The sequence below is a fragment of the Triticum dicoccoides genome, chromosome 3B (genome assembly GCF_002162155.2).
Source record: "Triticum dicoccoides isolate Atlit2015 ecotype Zavitan chromosome 3B, WEW_v2.0, whole genome shotgun sequence".
NCBI lineage: Eukaryota > Viridiplantae > Streptophyta > Magnoliopsida > Poales > Poaceae > Triticum > Triticum dicoccoides.
Genome location: NC_041385.1, coordinates 18905594 through 18926462, shown reverse-complemented (window position 1 = coordinate 18926462; position 20869 = coordinate 18905594). Strand labels below are relative to the sequence as shown.

The 20869-nt window shown below is 45.7% G+C and overlaps 1 pseudogene; it reads left to right on the top strand.

Moving 5' to 3' along the window:
• The first annotated feature begins 9812 nt into the window (after positions 1-9812).
• On the top strand, positions 9813-11586 carry LOC119280551 (annotated as a pseudogene).
• Positions 11587-20869: the final 9283 nt, after the last annotated feature.

The window sequence follows — 20869 nt, the reverse complement described above, 5'->3', positions numbered from 1 at the left end:
AACCTTAAGTGTGTAGACCCTACGGGTTCGGGAGACATGTAGACATGACCGAGACGTTCTCTGGTCAATAATCAACAGCGGGATCTGGATACCCATGTTGGCTCCCACATGTTCGACGATGATCTCATCGGATGAACCACGATGTCAAGGACTCAATCGATCCCGTATACAATTCCCTTTGTCTAACGGTATTGTACTTGCCCGAGATTCGATCGTCGGTATACCGATACCTTGTTCAATCTCATTACCGGCAAGTCCCTTTACTTGTTCCGTAACACATCATCCCGTGATCAACCCCTTGGTCACATTATGCACATTATGATGATGTCCTACCGAGTGGGCCCAGAGATACCTCTCCGTTTACACGGAGTGACAAATCCCAGTCTCGATTCGTGCCAACCCAACAGACACTTCCGGAGATACCTGTAGTGCACCTTTATAGCCACCCAGTTACGTTGTGACGTTCGGTACACCCAAAGCATTCCTACGGTATCCGGGAGTTGCACAATCTCATGGTCTAAGGAAAAGATACTTGACATTAGAAAAGCTTTAGCATACGAACTACACGATCTCTGTGCTAGGCTTAGGATTGGGTCTTGTCCATCACATCATTCTCCTAATGATGTGATCCCGTTATCAACGACATCCAATGTCCATGGTCAGGAAACCGTAACCATCTATTGATCAACGAGCTAGTCAACTAGAGGCTTACTAGGGACATGGTGTTGTCTATGTATCCACACATGTATCTGAGTTTCCTTTCAATACAATTATAGCATGGATAATAAACGATTATCATGAACAAGGAAATATAATAATAACAAATTTATTATTGCCTCTAGGGCATATTTCCAACAGTCTCCCACTTGCACTAGAGTCAATAATCTAGTTCACATCGTCATGTCATTAACATTCACATGTCACATCGCCATGTGACCAACATTCAAAGAGTTTACTAGTGTCATTAAACTAGTTCACATCATCATGTGATTAAGACTCAATGAGTTCTGGGGTTTGATCATGTTTTGCTTGTGAGAGAGGTTTTAGTCAACGGGTCTGCAACATTCAGATCCGTATGTACTTCGCAAATCTCTAGGTCATATTGTAAATGCTGCTTCCACGCTTCACTTGGAGCTATTCCAAATGGTTGCTCCACTATACGTATCCGGTTTGCTACTCAGAGTCACTCGGATAGGTGTTAAAGCTTGCATCGATGTAACCCTTTACGCCGAACTCTTTATCACCTCCATAATCGAGAAACATGTCCTTATTTACTCCAAGGACAATTTTGACCGCTGTCCAATGATCCATTCCTGGATCATTCTTGTACCCCTTGACTGACTCATGGCAAGGCACACTTCCGGTGCGGTACACAGCATAGCATACTATAGAGCCTACGTCTGAAGTATAGGGTACGACCTTCGTCCTTTCTCTCTATTCTGCCGTGGTCGAGCTTTTAAGTCTTAACTTCATACCTTACATCTCAGGACAGAACTCCTTCTTTGACTGATCCATCTTGAACACCTTCAAGATCATGTCAAGGTATATGCTCATTTGAAAGTACCATTAAGCGTTTTTTGATCTATCCTTATAGATCTTGATGCTCAATGTTCAAGTAGCTTAATCCAGGTTTTCTATTGAAAAACACCTTTCAAATAACCCTGTATGCTTTCCGGAAATTCTACATCATTTCTGATCAACAATATGTCAACAACATATACTCATCAGAAATTCTATAGTGCTCCCACTCACTTCTTTGGAAATACAAGTTTCTCATAAACTTTGTATAAATCCAAAATCTTTGATCATCTCATCAAAGCGCACATTCCAACTCCGAGATGCTTACTCCAGTCCTTAGAAGGATCGCTGGAGCCAGCATACCTTTTAGCATCCTTAGGATCGACAAAAACTTTCTGATTGTATCACATAGAACCTTTCCTTACGAAGACTGGTAAGAAAACTCATTTTGACATCCATCTGCCAGATTTCATAAATACAGCTAATGCTAACATGATTCCGACGGACTTAAGCATCGCTACGAATGAGAAAATCTCATTGTAGTCAACTCCTTGAACTTGTGAAAAAACTCTTTGCCACAAGTCGAGCTTCATAGACGGTGACATTACCATCCACGTCCATCTTCTTCTTAAAGATCCATTTATCTCAATGGCTTGCCGATCATCGGGCAAGTCCACCAAAGTCCATGCTTTGTTCTGATACATGGATCCTATCTCGGATTTCATGGCTTCTAACCATTTGTCGGAATTTGGGCCCACCATTGCTTCTCCATAGCTCGTAGGTTCATTGTTGTGTAGCAACATGACCTTCAAGACAAGATTATTGTACAACTCTGAAGCAGTACGCATCCTTGTCACCCTACGAGGTACGGTAGTGACTTGATCCGAAGTTTCATGATCACTATCATAAGCTTCTACTTCAATTGGTGTAGGTGCCACAGGAACAACTTCCTGTGCCCTGCTACACACTAGTTGTAGTGACGGTTCAATAACCATATCAAGTCTCCACCATCCTCCCACTCAACTTTTCGAGACAAACTTTTCCTCGAGAAAGGACCCAATTAAAGAAACAATTCCTATTGCTTTCGGATCTGAATTAGGAGGTATACCCAACTATTTTGGGTGTCCTATGAAGATGCATTTTATCCGCTTTGGGTTCGAGCTTATCAACCTGAAACTTTTTCACATAAGCGTCGCAGCCCCAAACCTTTAAGAAATGACAACTTAGGTTTCTCTAAACCATAGTTCATATGGTGTCATCTCAACGGAATTACGTGGTGCCCTATTTAAAATGAATGTGGTTGTCTCTAATGCCTAACCCATAAACGATAGTGGTAATTTGATAAGAGACATCATGGTACGCACCATATCCAATAGGGTGCAACTATGATGTTCGGACACACCATCAAACTATGGTGTTCCAGGCGGTATTAATTGTGAAACAATTTCCACAATGTCTTAATTGCGTGCCAAAGCTCGTAACTCAGATACTCATCTCTATGATCATATCATAGACATTTCATCCTCTTGTCACGATGATCTTCAACTTCACTCTGAAATTACTTGAACCATTCAATAATTCAGACTTGTGTTTCATCAAGTAAATATACTCTACATCTACTCGAATCATCTGTGAAGTAAGAACATAACGATATTCACTGCATGCCTCAACACTCATTGGACTGCACACATCAAAATGTGTTACTTCCAACAAGTTGCTATCTTGTTCCATTTTACTGAAAAACGAGGCCTTTTAGTCATCTTGCCCATGTGGTATGATTTGCATATCTCAAGTGATTCAAAATCAAGTGAGTCCAAACGATCCATCTGCATGGAGTTTCTTCATGCGTATACACCAATAGACATGGTTCGCATGTCTCAAACTTTTCAAAATGAGTGAGTCCAAAGATCCATCAACATGGAGCTTCTTCATGTGTTTTACACCAATATGACTTACATGGCAGTGCCACAAGTAAGTGGTACTATCATTACTATCTTATATCTTTTTGGCATGAAAATGTGTATCACTACGATCGATATTCAATAAACCATTCCTTTAGGTGCAAGACCATTGAAGGTATTATTCAAATAAATAGAGTAACCATTATTCTCCTTAAATGAATAACCGTATTGCGATAGACATAATCCAATCATGTCTATGCTCAACGCAAACACCAAATCTCGATGGTAGAGGGAGCGTGCGATGCTTGATCACATCAACCTTGGAAACACTTCCAACACATATCGTCAGCTCACCTTTAGCTAGTCTTCGTTTATTCCTTAGCTTTTATTTCGAGTTACTAACACTTAGCAACCGAACCGGTATCTAATACCCTGGTGCTACTAGGAGTACTAGTAAAGTACACATTAACATAATGTATATCCAATATACTTCTATCGACCTTGCCAGCCTTCTCATCTACCAAGTATCTAGGGTAATTCTGCTCCAGTGGTTGTTCCCCTTATTACAGAAGCACTTAGTCTCGGGTTTGGGTTCAACCTTGGGTTTCTTCACTAGAGCAGCAGCTGATTTGCAGTTTCATGAAGTATCCCTTCTTGCCCTTGCCCTTCTTGAAACTAGTGGTTTCACCAACCATCAACAATTGATGCTCCTTCTTGATTTCTACTTTCGCGGTGTCAAACATCGCGAATACCTCAAGGATCATCATATCTATCCCTGATATGTTATAGCTCATCACGAAGCTCTAGCAGCTTGGTGGCAATGACTTTGGAGAAACATCACTATCTCATCTGGAAGATCAACTCCCACTCAATTCAAGTGACTGTTGCACTCAGACAATCTGAGCACAAGCTCAACGATTGAGCATTTCTCCCTTAGTTTGCAGGCTAAGAAAATCGTCGGAGGCCTCATACCTCTTGACGTGGGCACGAGTCTGAAATCCCAATTTCAGCCCTCGAAACATCTCATATGTTCCGCGACATTTCGAAAACGTATTTGGTGCCTCAACTCTAAACCGTTTAACTGAACTATCACGTAGTTATCAAAACGTGTATGTCCGATGTTCGCAATATCCACAAACGACGTTTGGGGTTCAGCACACTGAGCGGTGCATTAAGGACATAAGCTTTCTACTGTCCGCATAATCGCTACTGTTAACTTTCAACTATATTTTCTCTAGGAACATATCTAAACAGTGGAACCAAAGCGCGAGCTTACGACATAATTTGCAAAGATCTTTTGACTATGTTCAGGATAATTAAGTTCATCTTATGAACTCCCACTCAAATAGACATCCCTCTAGTCATCTAAGTGATTACATGATCCGAGACAACTAGGCCGTGTCCGATCATCACGTGAGACGGACTAGTCATCATCGGTGAACATATTCATGTTGATCGTATCCTCCATACGACTCATGCTCGACCTTTCGGTCTCTGTGTTCCGAGGCCATGTCTGTATATGCTAGGCTCGTCAAGTTAACCCTAAGTGTTTTGCATGTGTAAAACTGTCTTACACCGGTTGTATGTGAACGTAAGGGTCTATCACACCCGATCATCACGTGGTGCTTCGAAACGACGAACTTTAGCAACGGTGCACAGTTAGGGGAGAACACTTCTTGAAATTGTTGTAAGGGATCATCTTATTTACTACCGTCGTTCTAAGTAAACAAGATGCATAAACATGATAAACATCACATGCAATCAAATAGTGACATGATATGGCCAATATCATTTTGCTCCTTTTGATCTCCATCTTCGGGGCTCCATGATCATCATCGTCACCGGCATGACACCATGATCTCCATCATCGTGTCTCCATGAAGTTGTCTCGCCAACTTATTACTTCTACTACTATGGCTACCGGTTAGCAATAAAGTAAAGTAATTACATGGCGTTGTTCAATGACACGCAGGTCATATAATAAATAAAGACAACTCCTATGGCTCCTGCCGGTTGTCATACTCATCGACATGCAAGTCGTGATTCCTATTACAAGAACATGATCAATCTCATACATCACATATCATTCATCACATTCTTCTTGGCCATATCACATCACATAGCATACCCTGCAAAAACAAGTTAGACGTCCTCTAATTGTTGTTGCATGTTTTACGTGGCTGCTATGGGTTTCTAGCAAGAACATTTCTTACCTACGCAAAACCACAACGTGATATGTCAATTGCTATTTACCCTTCATAAGGACCCTTTTCATCGAATCCGTTCCGACTAAAGTGGGAGAGACTGGCACCCGCTAGCCACCTTATGCACCAAGTGCATGTCAATCGGTGGAACCTGTCTCACGTAAGAGTACGTGTAAGGTCGGTCTGGACCGCTTCATCCCACAATACCGTCGAAACAAGATTGGACTAGTAACGGTAAGCATATTGAATAAAATCAACGCCCACAACTACTTTGTGTTCTACTCGTGCAAAGAATCTACGCAATAGACCTAGCTCATGATGCCACTGTTGGGAAACGTAGCAGAAATTCAAAATTTTCTTACGTGCCACCAAGATCTATCTATGGAGAAACCAGCAACGAGGAGAAGAAGAGTGCATCTACATACCCTTGTAGATCGCTAAGCGGAAGCGTTCAAGAGAACGGGGTTGCAGGAGTCGTACTCGTCGTGATCCAAATCACCGGAGATCCTAGTGCCGAACGGAAGGCACCTCCGCGTTCAACACACGTACCACCATCGATCCATCGCTGCTGCCGCCGAAGAAGAGAGCCGCAGCGGCATCTCCATGTCCAACGACGACGACGACGGGCTTGCAGCTCCAGCTAGCGGCCGGGTGCAGCCTCCCCACCATCATCCAAATACAGGAGTCGATGTTGCCGCCTAAGAAGAGGTCGACGAGCTTCACCACCAGCGCCTCCTCCTCCTCGTCTCTTGTGCTGAAGGCTTATCCAACGAAGAAGAGAAGGATGGATTACTACGCCGTCGACGCCGGCGCGGCGAGCTGCGCTCGCATGGCGGCCGCTCTGCAGCAGTCCGGACCGGCCGCGGCGTGCGGCGCCATGGCCTCGAAGCGCGCCAGGAAGGCCAGCTCCAGATACAGCGCCGACGTGTGGACGCAGTGATCGAGCAGAGCAGTTGGCTGATTACTTGATGGCTTGGAGCTGGCGGGCTGATTACAAGGCTGCGTCACCATCAACCTACTAGTTTCGGAACTGAATATTGTCTCCCTCGTTTCAGTGGTTAATGTTGGTAGTCTGCAATCCTGAGAACCGACTAGTGTAATCAACCTGTGATTATAACTAGCGATCCGGCCCCCAATGTGTGCGGCTTTCTACATGTATAAATTTGTCTGAAATGAAGTGAAATATGTTCAGATTGCTGTACTGGAAATTAACCAAATATGTTCAGATCCGAATTAAGCTTTCAGGTACAGGTGGTGAACTTCTAAACTATATATACTACCTTTGTATTATAATATAAGACGTTTTTTCGACACTATCATAGTGAAATAGCGAAAATGCAAGGAAGCAACACCGACAAACCTGAGATACCAGCGTAATGACTGGTTTTGGTTTTTAGCTAACTCTATATTATCTCAACTCTCAATTAAGTCCAAATAGATGCTTAATGATTGCTAGTCAAGTCATGACTTTCCTTTCAGGGTAAATTTTTTCAGATCCATAATAATATTGAATAGAAAAAATAAATCGAAACACAGTAAACGCAATTCTCATTAATATAGAAACAACTCTCGCTCTAAGGTATACAAGTCATGTCATTTATAAGGAATGATAGTATAGATTGCACGCTTGTGAGGGAAAAGCTGTCATAAAACTACAGGAAGGAAAAAATAGGCAAAACTATGGAAAATGCTAGAATTTCTCCACCAAGCTTGGAACAAGCTAGGAGATTATCAGATACCGAGATATGAAGCTTTAGTAACCTTAGTGGCTCTGCTTAAATAAGGTGGCACCATCAGTCCATTACATTACTGCGCTGGAAATTACCTGTAGAGAGCAACCCTGCGAAGCAGGCAACTATGTATGATAGTATAGATTGCACACTTGTGCACACCTGGGTGGTCTCCTCTAATATTTCTTTCTTCCAGTATTTTTTATTTATTTCAAAATAATTTCCATGAAATTTCAGCTTATTTGGAGATGTGCAGAATAGGTATCTCTAACATAGTTTTTTCAGGTCCAGAATTCCAGCTGTCGACAATCTTCCTCTTCATGTAAATCTTACAAATTAAGAGAGAAGAGGCATTAGAATTGCTCCACGAAGGGTTATATTGATTAAAAACATTATAAATGATAGTAGAAAAAAATGATGCAAAATGGACGTATTAGAGCATATGCGTTAGGGGTACCCCTGCCTCCAGTCGGCACCCGTCGCCGCCAATCTGCCTCGTCTACTATGGGCTTAAAGCCATGTAGACACGGTGGATCCCAGCCCTTGCCGATGGGAGGGCTCCGTTTCTAAGTGTTTTTTTTAGTTGGGTAAAGGTTTGCGTCCTACTAAAGATGGTAGATTATATTCACAAACCACTAAAGATGTATTGCGACAATCAGCCCGCGGTATTTTACGCTCACAATAACAAGTCGAGTAATGCTGCCAAAACAATAGAGTTAAAGTATTATGTTGTGAAAGATAAAATCCAGGATCAAACTATAAGTCTCGAGCATATATAAAGACAAAAGATATGCTTGCGGATCCGCTAACGAAAGGCTTACCACCCAATGTGTTCAAAGAACACTTAGCCGGCATGGGTTTAAGGGAAAGCCTTATGATTCCTGGATAGGCCCAAAAGGAACAGAATTTGTTTCTGAACATAACGTATGTTGTAGCTGTATGATTCTATCGGCAATTGAGCTGTGACGATGAAACATGCTCTATGTACCAATATGTGATGAAACAAATAAACTAGAAAGTATAAGGTTAAATGTAAAGTTGAGATCAAGGGGAAGAATGTTAGGTTGATCTCTCCTGTGTGGGCCTAACGGCCCACCGGACCCCTGATCCGCGCCCTGATCGGGGGCGCCCAACCGCAATATGGTTGACGGGCCCCTGTCACGCAGCGCTACATAAAGAGGTGGGGGCCGGCGGCACGCAGTACGAGGTTCACCGCGTTGCCAGGCTCCCCACCGAAAACCCCGACCCGATCTAGGTCTAGCGCTGACAGTGACGGGAAGCTCCGCCGCCGCCACTGCCCACACACCGCCGCCATCCACTCCCTGCCATCACCGGCCACCGTCACCATGGCCGGCACCGAGAGTTCCTCATCTGCACCTGGAGAAGGTAGGTTACCGGATCTACTAGCCCACTCCGATCTAAGGATCTATCAGTACTGAGATGTTGGTGATCTATGCTTTATATATAAAGCGGGGCGAAAGCCTTTTTCGGCAAAAGCGAACCAGTTTCATCCGCGGTACCATTGCCCATTTATCATCTCGGAATACGGATGGGCTCTCGTCTCTCCAGCTTCCACGCCCACATCTGCCTATATATGTCCGGCACCGGAGCTATCACCTGCTACTACTACTTTCCGAACCACGGTAGTATCCCACAAACAGATTGGTGAGGTTGTAAGATCAAGAGTTTTGGTGGCGATGGAGGGTGGTACCTCTAGCAAGAGACGAGTAGAAGCCCCGGGGGAGGGGGAGAGCAGCGGCAAGAGGCAGAATGTTACCATGGGGATGGACGCCCCATCTGCTTTCATCCTCTCAGACCACCCATTTACCAGGTACATGTGCATATGTTTACCTGTCTCTCAAAGTTTCAGATGAAATAGAAAAAATATGATTAAATATCGGTCAGATATAAGGCTACTTGCTAAAAACAGTTTCTTGTGAAAGCTATAGTCGTTGAAATTTGGTTTCCGTAGAGAATTAATTAGGACACTAATATTTTTGATTGATCAAGACTGAAACTGTTAGCAACTGTATGCACACCGATTTCTAGTCCACAACTGAGACTGAAATTTGGTTCCCTATAGTAGGCTATATATGGTTAAGGGCGGATGATATATTACAGCTCTAGTAGTATTATGTTTGGTCTGTCCCCCTTTGTAGTTGTATATCGATCACACCAAAATTACAACTTCAAACTTACCGACTAGGATGTTGCATTTACCAACACTAACCCATAGATGAATAGTTGCATAATTTTGTGTGGTACTTGACTTATCATTCTGCTATTGTACTACTTCATTCAGCACTTATTCCCGTTAAAAAGTTCCTCTCACTTATGCTCCTTCCTGTTTGTTCCAGTGTTCTGTGGGACATTTCATATGCTCCTCTTGCCGTCCGAAGCTCGTACGCAACAAGTGTCACTTAAGCTCCGCTGAAACTATCTTCAAGCGCTGTTTAGGGATGGAACGTCTCATGGAATCAGTCATGATCCCTTGCTCCAATGCCAAATATGGATGCGCTGAGAAGCTCAATTACTACCAGAAAGATGAACACGAAAAGGCATGCCCGAACACTCCATGTTTCTGCCCGGAGTCCAGCTGCAGCTTTGCAGGGGCAGCAGATGCCCTCCTTGACCATTTCACCTCCCAGCACAAGTGGCCGTGTACAACCATCAAGTACTCTGAAGATGTTGAGCTCTGCCTAGAACCAGGTCTACATTTTCTTCGTACCAAAGACAGGGAAATTTTCCTGCTCAACGTGGCACTAGAGCCATACGGGGATGCCATCTCTGTCATCTGCATCCAACCTAAAGCTATAAACTCCAAGTTCAAGTGTAGGATGTCCTATGGTTCCTTTTTGACAGACTATTATCAGATATCAGTTTACAAGATATGAAGCTCATCGTTGTCTGATGGGCTACCGAAGGGATACAACTTAATTCTGCCCAAAGATGAGATAGCTGATGATGGAAAGGGTACCTTGCTTATGTTCTCCATTGATGATCCTAATCCTAAAGTAAAGGCGCGTGAGCCCATATGTCTGAAACCGGTACGCGGTGTATGATTGAAGCGGTAAGGTTCAGCGTGGATGTTTGCGGCCTTCACTGTTTGGGTTTCATGACTTGTACCCCCTCCTTTCCTAAATATAAGTCTTTTTAGAGATCCCAATTGGGACTATATAAGGAGCAAAATGAGTGAATGTACACTCTAAAATATGTCTATCTAGATCTGTATGTAGTTCTTATTGAAATCTCTAAAACAACTTATATTTAGGAACGAAGGAAGTACTATATGCTAAGAGGCTTTATGATCTCAGACTCTGCTTCGTAGTTGTTTCCATGAAGTGCACTCTGTTTAGGTTTTCCAGTTCATGTAAGGAATGTTTTACTGATTTGGGAGGCGCCGGATCAAATGTTTGATGCTATGAAAATTGTGACACCGCCGTGAAATTGTGTCTGAAGTACTAAATGATCATTTGGTTCTGCTGACTGATGCAATCTTTGTTGTTTGCTGCTTTTAAGTCGTGTCATGGACCAAAACTGCTCAGGGTTTCAAATGCTCTTTGTAACAAGTGAAATGGGTTACGTTGATCATGTAAATGCACCTAGCAATAGATTTCAAATGCTCTTTGTTGAATACGCTGTCATCTTTTTGTTTGGTGTTAAAAGATAAAACTTGTCAATTTTTTGAACCAAATTTTAGGTTAAGTTCATAGAAACATAAATCATAAACACAATTGGATTGGAATATTTTTAATAACTTTCTAACAGATTCTTCGCCTGAAATAGCAAAAAGGCTCAAATTAAGAAAAGAAAAAATAATATCCAAAATGTTGCCTGCTTTCTTTAGCATGTACTCTGAGGTCTGGTCAGCAGTCCCCTCTCACTTGAAAATTTGGATATCGGACGCTGAACATCTGGCTTTGCAACATTGCCACCATTAAGACAAACTTTGCAGAATTACTACCCGGACCCAGCTGGTGAACACCTTGATTAACATGTCATTTTCCCTCTTTTACCGACTTCCTTGTCCTTTTTTTTTCATTCCATTTACAGACACCAGAAAGGACCAAACTGCCTATAAGGCTACCTGGTTATTTGTCGATTTCGACCAAGCTACACATCCGCTCGACCTCGCTAAGAGCACCACCTGCTGGTGCGGCACGCCCGGCCGCTGCCGCCTCTTCTTTGCGCGTTTGAGGAGGAACTGTTGTCGGTCGGCAGGAGTTCCTCTGAACTACTGGCTGACGCACGGACGCTGCGGTGCTATGCGGTAGCTATTTCTCTATACAGATTCATTTTTGGAGAGTGAAAGAGCATGTACATGTGCTCTTTCAGTAGAGAAATATAATTGTGTTGGATTCGTATCATAGCACCACAAAAGAGCTTTCTACCGGTTCCGCTACCTAGCGGCGAGGAACCAGCCGTCATTCGCCTTTTTGGCGACTTGCATTCAAAGAGCTTCTGTTGGCTCAATCATGCAAACATTGTTCTTCTGCCCAAGAAAGATGGGGCTGAGGTGAGGAGATTTTGGACTACCACCCTATAAGTCTCATACACACCACAGTGAAAAGCATTGCCAAAGTGCGTTCCAGTCTTCTAGCTCCTTCCATGAACAACATCGCTTCCAATGCCAAAGTGCATTCATAAAGAAGAGAAGTATCCACGTTAACATCATGTACGTCAGAAACTTTGCCTGTTGCCTCCACGGAAATAAAAAGGTAATCTTGCTTTTCATGCTGGACATTTGCAAGGCTTTTGATTCAATTAGATGGGACTATAAGCTTTGGATGATGCTCTCGTTCTCCAAGGAAAAAAGCTCCTCGCAGCGCAAGGCATCCGGCGGCGCTGTGGGGGAAGGAGCGCGACGCCAATGGCCTCATTGTCGATCAGGGACAGGATGCGTGCGGCAACAATGGCATGGCCCCTCTTGTGTGGGGAGGAGGGGTGGAGGCAAAGAGGAGAGAGAGGGAATGGTGCTTGCAGGAGATGGAAGACGAGTAAGGGGATAAGGTTAAAGAAGACGTGGGTGGTGGGGTGGGCCTTAAGCCGGTCACCCAGCGTAAATTGTTTACTTATGTTCTATTGCTCCGTAAGAATGCATGGACACCTTACTATTTGCTTGCTTGCCACTTTTTGTGCACTTTTCATAATCCGCTGTGATGTTTCCTTTTTTGAAGGATAATCTTTATAAAATGGATTTTTTTTAGATTATAACGCTCTCTGTATAAATAATATTAGTATAATGCTCACAAGGTTGGCCTCCACATCGACGTTTCCTCCATTGCCTTCTCCGCTGGCGCGTCTGCCTCGTATGGCCTCTGAACAGCAGTGTCTTACTCCCTCCCCTATATACAAAAATGAGCAAAGCCTAATCACGCTCACCCCTGCAACAAAAAATGTAGACTCTCACCTCCATGAATCCGTGTTGCGCAAGCTGCAACGCAGCACCAAGCACTTGGCGGACTAGTCCATGAGCTTGCTCCGTAGCTCTCGCCTCGCTGCCAAGGAGCTGCGAGTCTTCACAGACATGACCACGAAGGCCGTCCGCGCCAAGGCAAAGCGTCTCACTGCCACAGACATTGCTAAGGCGCTCAAAGACGCCATTCACGATGCTAAGCTCGACATCCCCGACGCTCCGCCAGCACCTGCCGCATGTGACGCCCTCGATTCAATCGTACACTAATCATACACGCAAATGTGTACGATCAAGATCAAGGACTCACGGGAAGATGTCACAACACAACCCTAGACCGAAATTAAAATAATACAAGCTTTATATTACAAGCCAGGGGCCTCGAGGGCTCGAATACAAAAGCTCGATACACAAGAGTCAGCGGAAGCATCAATATATGAGTACAAACATAAGTTAAACAAGGATGCTTAAGAAGGCTAGCACAAAAGCAACAACGATCGAAGAGGCAAGGCCTCCTGCCTGGGACCTCCTAACTACTCCTGGTCGTCGGCGGCCTTCACGTATCAGCATCCATCGGCGATGGCATCTGGCTCCAAGGGTCCACCATCTGGTTGCATCAGCCGGAAAGAAGGAGGGAGAAAAGGGGAGGGGGGTAGCAAAGCAACCGTGAGTACTCATCCAAAGTACTCGCAAGCATCAGATCTATACTAAGTATGCACTGGTATCAAATGGAAGGTTTGTATATGTGGACTGAACTGCAGAATGCCAGAATAGAGGGGGAAGGCCTAGCCTATCGAAGACTAGCATCTTCAAGCAGCTCCAAGCATGTTGCAGCAAGTAGAAGAGTAAAGAATAGCAGTTTATATTTAACAAGCACATTGTAACATTAATGCCCAGAGATCCTTCCTCGACTCCCTGTGAGAAAACAATCCCAGAGCCATATATCTCAAGTATCCATTTCTAGTTATATAAGATCAGGATATAAGTCTGAACGTCCATTACCGCGGACACAGTATTCGAATATATAACTTCCTTGCAGGGGTGCACCACGTTACCCAACACGCTCGATCACTCAGGCCGGACACACCTTTCTGGGGTCAATGCCCGCCCTCGGAAGATCAACACGTCGCAGCCCGACCTAGGCTCAGCAGAGAGGTCTCCGCCGGTCTACATCCTAAGCACTCCAGGGTCTTGGGCCCATCGCCCGCAGCACTCCGGGTCGTTGCGCGCAGGGTGAATACCAGCACCGCCTCCGATGGCCAGCACGATCCGACCGTGCCGCACTGCTGAACTGGACGTCTGACAAAGCTTCGGCTGATACTGCGACGTCGAGGCTCATATCTATTCTCGCGTGGTGGTTAGTGCGTAAAGGCCAGAGGCCAACTCAGAACAAATACCCAAACCATAGTGTATTATTAGCTTGCGGAGACGAGCAGAGACTCACGATCAAAAGTGACCCCGTCGCCCCGTCTCGTGGACTTACGAGAAGGGCTCAGAATGCCCGTCCGTGCCACGTCATTATCTTGCGGGTGCTCTCCGGGCTCACCCGACTTTCACCAAGGTCTCAAGTAAATTCAAGATAACCGTGTGTCCAAACATCAAGGGGAAAACCCAAGGAATCACCCTTGGTGGATTCCACTCAATGTAATCATCAAGGTGAACGTAAGAGGGACCACCCCCGAGGTTCACACTTGAGGTGTTGAACGACAGAGCCATATCGGGAATGGTGAAAGAGGAAATCACCCTCGATGACCACGACCGAATAGCTACACTACAGAATTATCATCAGGGGTGCATTATGAGGGATCACCCTCGGCACTCGATAGTAGCTCTGCAGAGTCGAGCAACTAAAGGGGCGTGATGTGATGTGAGGTGTCGAGCTCTGGTCGTCGATCACGTCGATCGAGGCGTCGATGATGAAGCAGGGGCAATAAGGACAAGGGGGGGGGTTCACTGATGGATCACTAGCCAACCTATACTAAGCAGTTTAGGATAAGCAGGTAGGTAACAATAGCAGGTACAAAAGCAGGCTATGCATCAGAATAGGAGCAAACAATAACAGTAGCAAAATCTAATGCAAGCATGAGAGTATAGAATGGGCGATATCAGGATGATCAAAGGGGGGCTTCCCTGGTTGCTCAGACAAGAAGGAGGGTCGTCGTCGACGTAGTCGATCACAGTGGCATCCGTAGCGGTCTCGGGGTCTACCGAAGAGAAGAGGGGGGGGGGAGAAACAGTAAATACATAGCAAGCAAGAGCATAACATGACAACATGCAAAGCTAGACGTGTTCTAACGTGGCGCTAGGCGATACTGGCGAAGGGGGAAAAATCCGGGAAAGTTTTCCCGGAGTTAGGCATTTTCGGACAGATGAAACGGAAGGGAAAGGTTGCATGTTTGCTATGATAGGGCGTGCGACAGATGAACGGACCACGTATTCGGATTTGTCTCGCCGTTCTGAGCAACTTTCATGTAGAAAACATTTTCATCCGAGTTACGGTTTATTTTCTATGAATTTTCAAAGTTTTAACAATATTCTGAAATTATTTTAATTCGAAAATAAAAGCTAAAATGCTAGGCGCACCCAGCACAGTGTACACAAAAGTGTACCCAGTGGCTGACAGGTAGACCAAGGGGGACCCAGTTGACCAGTCAACGTTTGACTGGTCAACAGGGGTGGGACCCTCCTGTCATTGACTCACCTAACTAATTACTTGATTAAGTAGGCTAACTAATTAGTTAGTTTAACTAAACCATTTTAATTAAGTTAATTAGTTAATTAATTAATTAATTAATTATTAATATATATATATATATATATATTCTTTTTTTAAAATAAGAAAAGGGGGGCGATGGGGCCCTTCTGGCAGTGACCCATCTGGCCACTGGAGAAGGCGATTAACGGAGCAGGCGCGGGCGCTAGGGCGCCAGCCCGCTTGGGCACGCGCCCAGGGGAGAGCGCCGGGATGCGGGGCGCCGGCAGAAGCAGGGCAGCGGCGCCGGATGGGCGCACGCTGGGGAAGGCAGCACGGGGAGGTGATGGCGAGCGTGGGCCGGCGCTTGGCGGCGGCGCAGCCAGGCGGGGAACGACGCGGGAGAAATGATGCTGGGCCGCGGCCGTGCGGTAGTGGGGACGACGGTGGCGAGCGGGGACGGAGCCCGGGCATGGCGCCGGCGTGGTCTCGCGCGGGCGAGGCAGGGGTGAGGCCAAGGCGGCTCTAGCCACTGCAGCGACGGAGCAGAACGGCCACAAGCTCCGGCGACCATGGCGGGGACGGAAACAACAACTACGGCGGCAAATCAAGAACGGGGCGAGGAGGAAGCGGAGAAGAAGCTCACGGGGGCCTGTAGTCGTGCAAAAGCGAGCTCGGGGATGCCGGAGAGGCTCGGGGTGGAGCGGATCGAAGACGACCCGAGACAAAGACGATGTGGGTGACGGAGATGGGGACTCCCGGCTCCAATCTGGTGGCGTAAAGGGTGAGGTAGACGACGGCGGTCCTCTAGGGCTCGTCGGCGTGGCGGGGGAGAGTCGGTGGCCATGGCAATGGCGCTGACGGCGCTCCGGCAGAGAGAACCGAGAGGAAGAGAGTCGAGCGAGGGGAGAAATATCTGGGTGGTTCGAGTGGGCCGGCCTGGCCGACCAGCTGGATGGCCAGCTGGGCCACGAGGCCCACTAGAAGGGGTGGTTTTTCTTTTATTTTATTTTTTTGATTTGCCTCCGTTTCCTATTTAAAAGAGATACTGAATTATTTTTGTTATATGTGGCACTTTGCACAAAAATAGATAGGAACAAAGTGAAGTTGCATAAAAAAGTTTGGGGTCAGAAGGAGTTGGCTAACCATTTTTAGAAATTGGAAAGGCCAATTTAATTATTGTTGGACCACAAGATAAAATCCTAGGGGCATTTGGGGAACTCAAATGAGGTTGGTTCCAACATGAAAAATATCCAGGTATTATTTGCCACACTTTGAACATTTTAGTTTTCATGTTTGGCAATTTGAATTTTGAACTTTGATTTGAATTGAATTTGAATTATGCTTCGGATCAAATGAGGATTAGTAACAGTAAGAATGACGACCTGTCATCATTAGTAGGAGATTACTGTAGCTTAATTATCCGGGCGTCACACCGCAGCCCTGGCGGATATCGCCAGGCTTTGCGGGGCTGATGACGCCGCCGCGGACTCCATTGCACGTGCCGATCTCACGGATGATGGTGCTCCCGACGTTGTGCCATGATGCTCCCAATCAACCATGCATGCCTACACGGCGTCCCGACGGTGACCAGCCGTCCATATCGCTGGCCCTACATCCAGGGTTTATCTATTCCACCACGCTGTGTCCGGAGCAATCGCCTGTTTTGCTTCACTTATCTGCTAGTATCCCAAATGTACCCCGTAGCTACCCCTACCCTACTATGTCTAGATGCCAGTCTGTTTCTCCATGAGTAGTACAACTCTCTCTATTTGCTCCTGGAATGTAAGAGGCTTAGGCGAGGAATCAAAATGCGCTGATATCGTCTCTGAACTAATCAGTATCAACCCTCATTGTGCACTCTTACAAGAATCTAAGTTAAATGACATCAATGACCGAAAATTCAACTCCTTCCTACCATGTTCTCTCGACCAAAGAATTTTCCTACCCTCGAACGGTTCGGCCGGCGGAAAGATCTCCACCTTTAATAAAAATTATTTCTCCCGAATTTCCTACTCCCATCATACGTATGCAACGTCCATTAAACTCACGTCACTCGCTCAACCCCTCCCCTTTGTCATCACAAACATCTATGTCCCCTCAAATTGTAACCTCAAATAGGCATTCCTTAATGAGCTCAATGTAATTAAAGAGGACGACCACACCCCATGGCTAATTGTCGGAGACTTCAACCTCATTCGTTTCTCCCACGAAAAAAATAAACGCAACTTTTGCCAACGGGATGCAGACGCCTTCAACTCCACGATCAACACCCTAGCACTAATCGAACTACCCCTACTAGACAAACGCTTTACTTGGTCCAACAAACGAGCTTCACCAACACTCGAACGACTAGACCGAGCTTTCATCAATCTGGCTTGGAATAATGTCTTCCCCAATACAACTCTGTCTTCTTTGCCACGAATTACTTCAGATCACGTTCCACTAATGATAAATATTCAAACAACTGTCCCAAAACCACGCCACTTTAGATTTGAATCAGCATGGACTCTCTCCACTGCTTGTCAGCAAATAATACAAAAATGTTGGGCCCCAAACCAATGATCAACCCAGCGATTAAGATCCGCCACTACCCTTGCGAAAACCCTAAAAAGAACAAGGTATGACCTAAAAACCTGGGCCTCCAAGCGATCGCCTGCACACCTTCGCAAGACGGCTGCAAAAGAAATCATTAATCTCATCTATCTAAAGGAGGAGGCTCGAACTCTATCCGACGCCGAAAAAATGCTACGCCTAGTTGTCTCACAAGCCCTGCACTCAGCTATTGCTGAAAAAATTGCCTTCTGGAAACAAAGAGGAAAGGTACGAGCTGCAATTGACGGAGAGGAAAACACACAATATTTCCACGCTGCCGCATCTCAGCGTCTCCGCAAGAATACTATAACTTCTCTTCTAACTGATGGAACTGAATACCACTCTCACGCTCAAAAAGCGACCATCCTCAAAGACCATTTCACAGCAATTATCGGGTCAGCACCACGCACCTCCTGGTCCTTCGATCCCAAAAAATACTACACACATACGTTACCGCAACTTGCCACGCTCGATGCCACCTTCACACTAGATGAAATTAAAAATGCTTTCCTCCAAATGAACCCGCTGGCTAGCCCAGGACCGGATGGCTTCGGCCCGCTTTTTTACAGAAAATACTGGAACTTGGTAAAGGCTCACATCCACTCCTTCATGACGGACTTCCAAAACCTCAACGCTCAAACTGAAAGCCTCAACAGAGCCCACCTCATTCTTCTACCAAAAAAAGATCAGGCAAACACTCCTGACGCCTACCGCCCGATCTCCCTACAAAAGTGTCCTATCAAAGCCGTTGCAAAGGTGCTTACCAACAGACTAAAACCGATAATACCACTGCTTCTCCATGGGAACCAAACTGGTTTCATTCCAAGGCGTAGCATAGCTGAAAATTTTATCTTCGCGGCTGATCTCATAAGCGCCTGCCATTTCAGAAAAGCCCCAACCATGGTCATCAAATTGGACTTCAGCAAAGCCTTCGACTCCCTCTCTTGGGACTCTCTCGCCTCCATTTTACGTTGTCGTGGCTTCCCGCCAAAATTCTCAGCATGGGTTCATGACCTCCTAGCAACTGGGAAAACTGCCGTCATGCTGAATGGGATCCCCGGAAGCTGGATAAATTGCAAAAATGGGCTCAGGCAGGGTGACCCTATCTCTCCCTACCTCTTCATCATCGTTACTGATCTCCTACAACAAATGATCCAACAAGACTGTGACCTAGCTCATCTCAGTCACCCCCTGTTCGCGCATCTCCCGCCCACCGTTTTACAATACGCTGACGACACCCTCATCATCGCCAAGGCATCCAGTGGCGCTGCTCAACAGTTAAAAAACATCCTTCATGATTTCGCCATGGCCACTGGCCTCACTATCAACTTCACAAAAACGATTTACGTACCCATGCACGTCAGCTCTTCCATGGCAGACTCCATTGCCTCCACCTTGCAATGCCCAACCTCAACATTTCCACAGATCTACCTAGGCCTCCCCCTAACACCTACGCAACTGCCTACAAATGCCTTCTTACCGATGATTGAATGCTGCCGTAAATTTCTAACAGGTTGGCGCGCAAAAATCCTTTCCAAAGGAGATAGGCTCGTCCTATTATCGGCGGTCCTCGACTCCCTTCTTGTCTACTTCATGTCAGTCTTCCCCATCCCCAAAAGTGTTCTTAAAACCCTAGACTCTATTCGACGAGCTTTTTTTGGGCCGCGGAAGAAACATGCACTGGTGCTCAATGCTTAGTTGCCTGGAAAAATGTGTGTAAACCAAAGAATTGTGGTGGTCTAGGGCTAAAAAATCTCCACAAGCAGAACAAATGCTTACTTATGAAATTTGCTGTAAAAGCTCTCTTACCAGACAAAACACCGTGGCTAGACTGGATCGCTTTGCAACACCCAAATGCCCTCATTGCTCCACAAAATAGCCAATCCTTCATTTACAGAACAATAAATCAACAGCTGCCAACACTCCATGCCATCTCATTTGTACTTACAAATTCAGGCACTAACACCTACTTCTGGCTAGATACTTGGTTACACAGCCATCCACTTGCTACTTTATTCCCCTGCCTATACTCACACACCACTATCCCACTAGCTCGTGTGGCTGCTGTCCTGAATCATGGTTTGGAAACAATCCTACGGAACCGCCTAACATCTGATGCTGGTACCGAGTTGTGCTCTTTGTTGTCTCTCCTGCAGGATTTTCGGTTGACGACAGGACCGGATGAGTGCTACCTAAATGGTGGCCTGCGCTTCTCCATGAGGGCGGCATATGCGCTGATCATGGGCTCCAACGACGATGACGACGACGTGCATGCCGTGGCCATCTGGTCTTCATGCGTTCCAAATCGCGTGAAGATCTTTGCATGGCTCCTGTTTCGAGATTGACTCAACTCAAAATGCAACCTTCTGCGCAAGCATATCGTCACCAACTCTATATGCCCGCGCTGCGGACATGATGGTGAAACCAGCGCCCACATATTCCTGGAATGTCCGCTTGCACAACGTATTTGGCAAAGGACCGGCCTCTCTCCTTCGAGTTGCTTTGATGGACTCTGGGACTGTCGTCTACCTACTCAGGTAGATGCGGTCATCTGGCACTCCGTCCTCCTCACCATCCTATGGAAGATTTGGGATTCCAGAAACGCTATGACCTTCAAGCAACAAAATCATCACAGTATTATCACTCTCAGGCGAATCGTCGATGACCTAATGCTCTGGACACACCGGATGAAGAAACCAGTGCACAAACAGGCCGCCTCTTCCTGGCATTCCTACCTCTTATCACGACTACACGTGCTCATGGAATTCCTCTTTGTAATCAGTCTGACGATGGGTCACAAACTTGAGAAATATATT